This window comes from Cornus florida, unplaced genomic scaffold, assembly GCF_030987335.1.
Source record: "Cornus florida cultivar Cherokee Brave unplaced genomic scaffold, ASM3098733v1 CherokeeBrave_3.0.0_Hap2_Chr10, whole genome shotgun sequence".
NCBI classification, from domain to species: domain Eukaryota; kingdom Viridiplantae; phylum Streptophyta; class Magnoliopsida; order Cornales; family Cornaceae; genus Cornus; species Cornus florida.
This window is the reverse complement of record NW_026775580.1, coordinates 82572973-82582778: the sequence shown is the minus strand read 5'-3', so window position 1 is coordinate 82582778 and position 9806 is coordinate 82572973. Positions and strand designations below refer to the sequence as shown.

Genomic DNA, 9806 nt, shown 5'->3' with positions numbered 1-9806 from the left:
CCTAAAAAGGTACACCATAAATTTTATATGTAATCCTTATCGGATATTAGATCGTCAAGTACTAACTTGACCGTCGGAGTGCATCCGGCCGGCACCACGCCGGTCATCGCTTCTCTTGTTTTGCAGGAATCGCCACCGACTCCAGAGTGTGTAGATTTTTGGCATCAACAGTTGGCGCCGTCTGTGGGAACGTATATTAGTCCCAACAAATCATGGTTCGTACAAAGGAAATCTACGACAAAACTTAAAAGCAATTCAGTCCCTTTACAATCTGGCTTTCTCTAAAAGAAAGAGAATAGTTCATGGATTGCGTGGCCAAAAACAAGGGTACAGTTGCTCAATCCGGTAAAATTGCTAGAAAGCCCCACCCGACCGCTAGCAGTTGTTTCATCATCGCTGTTAACCGGGTAAGTTTCATGCATTACGCGTATATCAAAATATATGTCTACACTTCCTCACATAATTTAAAGAGAAACAATTTTTTATGTGTTTCTAATTGTCTGCAAAATATTGTTCACCTACATAATGATGTAGTTCACCTGGGGACCTTTCGATAGAATACTACACTTTGTGGGTACTATTCATAGGGTTTGAAAAAAAAAAAAAAAAAAAAATTTATTTTGTGAGTACTATTCACATGAATAGTGCCCACGGGAATAGTACCTGCGGGTACTGTTCACAGGGTGTTAAAAAAAAAATTTATTTTGTGAGTACTATTCACATGAATAGTACCCGATGATACTGTTCACTGGGTGTAAAAAAAAAATTTATTTTGTGAGTACTATTCACATGAATAGTACCAGCGGTACTATTCACAAGGGTGTAAAAAAAAAAAAAAAAATCTTATTCTAGAGAACAATCGTTAGCTCCATTGATGCTCAATGATAAGTTTTTGCCTTAATTGTACCAATTATGATATATATAAATATGTATATATATTATCCGTTCAAACTGTACATCTGTTCTTTTATTTTTGTTTTGCTAACTTAGCAAATAGAAAGAGAACATTAGTGTTCCTTGCGCGTGAGAGGCAAGCTTGGGAATGGGGGCAGAAAATTAACCTCTCTTATTAAAGAAACGAGCTCAATAAGCTCTGGAAAATTAGTCTCTCTTTTTAAAAAGATGAGATGACGAAACTCACGAGAATGAACCTCCCATATTAAAAGGATAAGTTCATGAAGCTTGGAGAACCTACTCCCTTTTTAAAGGGCTAGTTGAATGAAGCTCGTAATTGTCATCCCCGTATTATAAGGGATTAATATAAAAGTGCCCCATACTATAAGGGCCCGAACTGAATGAAGCTCGTAATTGTTGTCCTCCCTATTAAAAAAGGGTCGAAATCAACTTGTAAAATATACTTCCCTTCTTAAAGGACGAGCTGAGTGAAACTCGTAGAATATATTTTCTTTTCGAAAGGGCGAGTTGAATGAAGCTTGTAATTACCATCTCGGTATTATAAGGGATCGATATAAAAATGCCCTGTACTATAAGGGCCCAAGCTGAATGAAGCTCGTAATTCTTGTCCTCCGTATTAAAAGGGGTCGAAATCAACTTGTAAAATATACTTCCCTTTTTGAAGGGCGAGCTGAGTGAAACTCGTAAAATATATTTTCCTTTTTAAGGGGAGAGCTGAGTAAAACTCGTAAATATACTTCCCTTTTTTAAAAGGTAAGCTCATTCAGCTTAAGAAAGCTTACTCCCCCAGCTCATGAAGTTCGGGCAAATCTTAAGAGATCAACCAAAAAAAGGCCGCCCAACAAGGGTTAACCTAAAAAGAGATTGATTTATGCCAAAGAGACGTCACTCCAAAAAATACTTTGACATTCTCGATACTTGACAAGCAAGCACGAGAATGGGGGGCAACTGATAAGGATAAAAATAATAGGCAACTCAAAGTCAAAAAAGAAATAAGATAAGGGTAAAGGATTTATCTTACCCAAAATCTCTATGAAATTATAAAAAATATCTGGTTACCATATGTAACCAGAGTTACCATTCCTATAAGAAGGGAAGAATATCATCTTGGATCAGGGAGAATCTCACTTCAACAACTACTACCATTAATGCTTCTATAAAAGAAATGATCAGCCAACCTAAAAAGGTACACCATAAATTTTATATGTAATCCTTATCGGATATTAGATCGTCAAGTACTAACTTGACCGTCGGAGTGCACCCGGCCGGCACCACGCCGGTCATTACTTCTCTTGTTTTGCAAGAATCGCCACCGACTCCGGAGCGTGTAGATTTTTGGCATTAACAGTTCTAGACTCTTTAGAGAAAAGAAAATAGAAATGCCCAAAATAATTGGATTAAAACAGGTTATGGGAAATGCATATACCCAACCGAGTAATTTATTGATTTAAGGGAATAGTCGTTCTCACAAATGGTGCCAGCTGTCGGGAAAGAAATCCGCACGGCCTGGTACGATACCGTTTCCTGCAAAACAAAGACGGCTTAGTCAGGCACCGGTGTGGTGCCGACCAAAGACCCTCTGACGGTCAAGTTAGTAAGGGTTTTGGAGAGAGAGAATTAAATCGTCGTCAAGTGTGATAAAGTTTTTTTCTCATACCTTATTCTATGGTTGCCCTCATATTTATGGTCTTCTTCCCAATAGAGTCTGTCGCCGTTTCTTGCAAAACAAAGACGACTTAGTCGGGCACCGGTGTGGTGCCGACCAAAGACCCTCTGACAGTCAAATTAGTGAGGGTTCTGGAGAGAGAGAATTAAATCGTCGTCAAGTGAGATAGGGTATTTTTCTCAAACCTTATTCTATGGTTGCCCTCATATTTATGGTCTTTTTCCCAATAGAGTCTGTCGAGTGTATTCCACTGATAAATGTTTGATTTATCATTAACAATAATTTTGATTATCCTTGTTAATTGAATGTCGTCATCTTTATTATAAACAACCGTCATCCTACTGAAGTTAAAAAGATTTGACAACCGGTCAACATTTGATTATTTTTATCATCAAGTGAAACGTGGTTTATTTTCACTACTATTAATAATCTAAAAAAGGTAGCTACTATTAAAAATCTTAAAAAGGTAGTATATTTTTATGTCTAACAGTGGGCAACTCACCTTCAAATTCTTGGTGGATTCTGTATTAGTCTAGCTTATAGGTCAACATGTATGAATGAATACAAAAACAAGGGCACAATTAATCAGTTCACGACCTACAAGTGTATAATTTGTCTAAATTTTAGAGGAGGGCAGTATAATTTACATTATTTATATTGTAATTATTTTTTATTTTATTAAATTTACATTCCATATACTTCGAAGTAAAGCAAAATAATATTCAAAGAGATTTTTCAAAAGTCTTCTGCACTCGATTCACTGGTTTAATAAAAAAGGCGACAAGTATACATAGGAGTGACAAAGCATTTTTTTATGAAATGCCAACTATTCAGAAATGAGAGTTGAAAATTTTGGATTATTGATTGGAATACTCCGACTGGTCAAGCCTTGATTAACTTCATGACCAATGAACATGGAGAAAATTAGGAGACAGCTGGGCTGTTACAAATTACAATTGAACTTAATTAGAGGTAGCTTTCAATTCATTACAGATGTAATGAAAGATGAGTAAAGCATCTTTCATCTAATGCATTTAAATTTTAAATTAATAATGCAAAAGTCCCACAAATTTAGATTCACAATGCAATAAATTTAAATACATCACATAACAATTACAATAAAAATATAACATTCTCAATTTAATTATGTAATATATTGCATGAGTGTTATATCATTTTTAAATAGGTAGTTATATATATATATAACTACCTATTTAAAAATGATATAACACTATATATATTTTTTAAAAATGATCTAACACTATATATATTTATGCATGTTCCATTCCGTGCTGCACTGTTAAGGTAAAAATGTACAAAATTTAATGTATCTGTAGTCTAAATCTAGAACTAACAATATATAGAAGTTTACATTACAACCTGAACCTGTTTTAATATTTTGGACTCAATATGGGACTTCTTTTTCAAGTAGTAGTTGTTTATTAATTAGGAAAATGATACTTCCATTGATTTGTACATCTTTTGTTCAACGCAACAAATTCGTAATTATTTTATGGCTTGACAACTTTGAAGTCGTTTGAGCTTAAAAACTTTTTTTTTCTTTTTTTAAAATTGCAAACGAAATTAGAATTTAAAGTTTTTAAAACGCAATTTTTATCATATATGATAACATCCTCTTAAAAAATATTATTGTAAAATTAGTAATACAAATGTTTAAAAAATTAGTGTTACAAAATAAATTAAAAAATAATTTAATTATGAAAAATATTTATTATAATGTGTCACCAAACACTATTTATTATGTACACTCAGACAGAAGTCAGAACTATCGGTAAAACTTGGGTAACTTCAAATTTTGCAGTTGAATTCTATATATGGATTAGCCTCTCCCTCCTTTCCCTTATTTTCTACGACACACACCTCCCCATGGAGAAACGTTGCTTTGCGTTTATGGCTTCGGCACTTTTAATCCAATTTATCAAATGAAAATTTGACTTTTCATAAACCAAACAAAAATCAGAAATGGTATGACAATTCATGGTAGTGACACTTAGGTGACTGTCTCATCCCAAACCTTAGAATGAAATATGAATGGTCCCCATTTCACCTAAAAGCTAAAACACGTGACACTAAAAATTCTTACCCAATTATAATGACAGGTGGAATCTCATAGATCTCGCCCGATGGAAAAGCATTATGCTTGATTAACCAAAATAGAAAAAATTATTATATGATTTCGAAATTATTGAAATTTTATTTTTTATTTTTAAATCGCAAACGAAATTAGAATTTAAAGTTTTTAAAATTGCATTTCTGGTTGAGATTGAATATTTTAGATAACTCTTTTTTATTAGTCAATTATATCTTTTTTTATTTTTTTATAAAGACAATTACACTCATTTTTATCAAATATGATAACATCCTCTTAAAAAATAATATTATAAAATTAGCGATACAAATGTTTTATAAAATATTATTACGAAATAAATTAAAAAATAATTTAATTATGAAAAGTATTTATTGTAACGTGTCACCAAACACATTCTTACATATTGCAGTATTTAGACACCATTTATTATGTACGACTCAGACAGAAGTGGTAAAACTTGGCAACTTAAAATTGTGCAGTTGCATTCTATATATGCAATAGAGCCTCTCCCTCCATTCCCTTCTTTTCTCAGACACACACCTCCCTTCACATGGAGAAGCATTGCTTTGTGTTTTTAATTGCAGTGTGGATGCAATCTTTCATGGTTTCTTTCTCTGCTTCCCCCCCAACTAACGTCACTGATCAGTTAGCTTTGCTTTCTTTCAAAAACCTTATAAAAAACACCAACAATGTCTTGTCTAATAACTGGACCACCAACACTTCCTTCTGCAATTGGATTGGTGTAACTTGTAGCTCCCGGAGGCAAAGAGTCACAGCCTTAAGTCTTCCCAACATGAATCTTCAAGGCACCATATCCCCATCAATCGCCAATTTATCCTTTCTTGTTATGCTAAATTTGGGCAACAACAGCTTCAACGGCAATCTTCCACACGGCCTTTCTCATTTGCGTCGCTTGAGAGTAATTGACGTTCACAATAACCAGCTGGGAGGAAATATCCCACCTAGTTTGTTTCGAAATCAGAGGCTTCAAACTCTCTCTTTGGCTCAAAACAAATTTACAGGTGACTTGTGGGGAGAGCCATGGAATTTACCAAATCTCAAAATCTTAAATCTTACCAGCAATGATCTCACAGGTACCATTCATCCTTCCACCGGCAACATTTCAAAGTTGGAGAGATTGAGATTGGACGAAAACCGTTTTAATGGAAACATTCCAAAGGAGATTGGCAATCTTAGTCATGTCATAGAATTGGACCTCTCCAACAACCAGCTCACAGGTTCCATTCCTCCAGGCATTTTCAATATATCTTCTCTACGTATTCTACATCTCGGAGACAACAGCCTCTCTGGTTTTTTCTTACCTAGTGTGGAAGAGAATAGTAGAGTTATAAATCTGGAAGTTATTAACATTTCGTCTAATCAGCTGAGTGGTGAAATTCCTAGCTTATGCCAATTCCAGGAGCTCAGAATTCTATACCTTAATTAAAATAATTTCACAGGCCAAATACCCAGGGACATTGGTTGTCTGTCAAAGCTTCAGCTTCTGTATCTGACACTTAATAATATAACAGGTACTGTTCCTCCTTCGTTGGGTAATATTTCTACCCTGAGGTTCCTTGGATGTGTATATAACAACATAGGAGGAAATATTCCTCAAGAACTGGGGAGTTCATCAAATCTCCAGATGTTGGGATTCGACTTTAACAATCTTATTGGTGAAATACCTCACGCTATTGTCAACATATCTTCTCTAGTGTACATTGCTTTTACTGAAAATCGTCTTTCTGGGCGTATTCCTATGAGTACTGGTCTTCAGCTTCCAAACCTAGAAGGGATTTATTTAGCAGACAATGATCAGCTGAATGGAGAGATTCCAATATCTATTACAAATGCATCCAGCCTTCTTGAATTGGAGCTATCGTATAACTTCTTCACTGGATCAATGCCTACTAATTTGGGAGATCTGCGGCATCTCGAGTACCTAAATCTTGAAGGTAACAAGGGAACAAATTTTTTTATTTTTTTACTTTATTATATATTGGTATTTCTGTGAACTTTTACAAAATGTCCTCCTAATGTACACAATTATTAGTCTAATCTCTACCTTTTACTTTCAAAATCTCTCCATATACTTCCACAACCCCGTCTCTCTCTCTAATGTCCTTGAGCCACCCGAGGAATTTATTCAGATAATTGTCCAGCGCTTGTTGTAATGTTTGGGAAAAAAAATAATATGTTGTTTAATATATATGACACTAACTAAAACAAATTTCCCGCAGATAACCAACTCACCAACGAACCAAGAAATCAAGAACTTGAATTTCTTAATTCTTTGGTGGAATGTAGAACACTGCAGTTCATTATACTAGGAAATAGCCCACTCAACGGTATCTTGCCGAATTCTGTTGGCAATCTTTCGTCCTCTATTGAAATGTTTAACATGGAGAATGGTGAGATCAGAGGTGATATTCCTAGCGGAATTGGCAACTTGAGCAGCATAATAACGCTAGTTCTGAATGGAAACAACTTGAGAGGAAATATACCTTCAGAGATTGGAAAGCTAAAGAAACTTCAAAGGTTGCATCTAAGTCGAAACAAGCTAGAAGGATCAATTCCACAGGAATTATGCCATTTGATCAATGTGGGTGAAATTATTCTTTCTGAAAATGAGCTTTTTGGATCGATACCGGACTGCATCGGAAATCTTAGCCAGCTACAAAATATCATGTTAGGTTCCAATAATTTAACATCTACCGTCCCTTCAAGTCTCTGGGGAGTTGAAAGTCTCTTGCTTGTGAACTTGTCTCATAATTCCTTACAAGGAGAGCTACCAGCTGAAATTGGGAAACTGGAGAATATTGATGGACTCGATCTATCTGCAAACCAATTTTGGGGTGAAATTCCAAGCAGAATGGGTGACTTAATACGCCTGAGGAATCTTTTCCTTTCTAACAACTCATTCCATGGTCCAATTCCACCCTCATTTGGCAATATGATAAGCTTGGAATTCTTGGATCTCTCTTCAAATTCCTTGTCAGGTAACATACCAAGGTCGTTGGAGAACCTTTCATATCTTGAATATATCAATGTATCCTTCAATCATTTAGAAGGTGAAATACCAAGTGGTGGGGCTTTTGCAAATTCTTCTGCTCAATCTTTCATGGGGAACACAAAGTTATGTGGGTTGCCTAGATTTCAAGTCCCTGCTTGTGCTAGTAATACTCCACAAGGGTCAAGACTCAAGAAACTTTTCCTTAAAATTATCACTCCTGTGATTGCTTCAGTGATATTTGTAATTGCTTTGGTTTGTCTTTGTATAAAGTGGAGATGGAAGAAAGGAAAAGCAGCATCACAACCTGTCGAGTTAGTACATATTACTACTCATCAAATGGTACGATATCGTGAGCTTCAACAAGCAACTGACAATTTTAACCACTCCAATTTGCTTGGAGTTGGAGGATATGGCTCCGTATTTAAAGGTATCTTGTCTGATGGAACCGTCGTAGCAGTAAAAGTTTTGAATTTGCATAGTGAAGAAGCGTGCAAGAGCTTTGATGCTGAATGTGAGGTGATGAGAAGAATTAGGCACAGAAATTTGGTCAAGGTAATTACTACTTGTTCTAACCAAGAACTCAGGATCCTTGTCCTTCAATATATGCCAAATGGAAGCCTTGATAATTGGCTGCACATACAATAATATAACTTGACTCTTGTACAAAGAATCAACATTATGCTTGATGTGGCAATGGCGACGGAGTATCTGCATCATGATGTTGATGAACCTGTGGTTCATTGTGACTTAAAGCCTAGTAATGTCCTCTTGGATGAAGATATGGTGGCACATGTAAGTGACTTTGGTATCTCAAAGATCTTAGCTGAAGACAGGCTCAATGTACAAACCAAAACATTAGGTACAATTGGCTACATTGCACCAGGTAAAGTATTATGATACGAACTTTTTCCTTATAATAGCGTTTTGCTTGGCTGCCAATGAGACAGAGGAAGAGTGAAAATAACATAAAAAAAAAAATTTGAGCTGTCCTTCCAATTCAAATGTTGTTATATTCCAAGATATGTCTTTTCTATGAGCTTTGGAGACTAAACAAAAATATTGTCTAATATGAATATAATGTTCCCTGATTTCTTAATCCTGAACTTTAATATCTAAAAGATTCATTAGTTCTTGTGGCAGTAGATATCGTATCAAAAATGAATTGAATGTCATTATATCTCCGAAATTTTTAATTTAGCTAAAGCTCAAGATATCTTCCAAAATTTTCTTTACTTTTGTAATTTGTTAGTCTACTGAACTACTTTTTTCTTTATAGTTACTGGTCTTAGCTATGCAAAATGCACCTACAGTATTATAAACATCTTTAATATAGATTTCAAGGAATTGACTTCATTCAATCCATTTTAGAGTACGGTTCGGGCGGGATAGTGTCCATTTGTGGCGATGTTTACAGCTATGGCATCATGATGATGGAAACATTCACAAAAAGGAAGCCAACAGACAAGATGTTAGAAAACTCGAGCTTGAAGCAATGGGTAAAAGCATCATTTCCTACTGCTGTGATGGAAATTGTCGATGCCCATCTGTTTGAAGGGGAAGACAAAATTAGCACTAAAGAAAAAGTGTGCATATCGTCTGCAATTGAATTGGCTCTCGACTGCACAAGAGAAACACCAGAAGAGAGGATTACCATGAAGGACGTGACGGTCAAGCTTAAGAAAATCAAACAGATGCTCTTTTGACTCAATAAGTTGCCATCTTAAATTTGAAATTCAGGTACTCTCTTCTTTTTCTATTTATTGGTATGGAAACTACTATACTTGTTGAATTGTGATATAGTATATGGGATTGGATTTTATAGGCTATTGTATGTTTTTAATTGAACTCATTTACAAGTCTTACTAGCAACAGTAGTATTCTTCTCTAGTGGATTTTATAGGCTATTATATGGAGCCTTCAACTCGTGTGTGTGATGAATTAAAATACATATATATATATATAGAAGGAATAATAAACAGCTCCGATCCAAGAAAAAAATACAGGGAAAAGTGAGAAACTTCAAATCCTCGATGTATGGCAATTGGTGAGAAAGCCCACTCTTCAGCTTGCAGGGCTCTGGGTGTTAGCTCGGTGTGTTGGTG

At 35.2% G+C, this 9806-nt stretch overlaps 1 pseudogene; it reads left to right on the top strand.

Moving 5' to 3' along the window:
- Positions 1-5484: 5484 nt before the first annotated feature.
- LOC132277991 (probable LRR receptor-like serine/threonine-protein kinase At3g47570) lies at positions 5485-8676 on the top strand (annotated as a pseudogene).
- The last annotated feature ends 1130 nt before the right edge of the window (positions 8677-9806 follow it).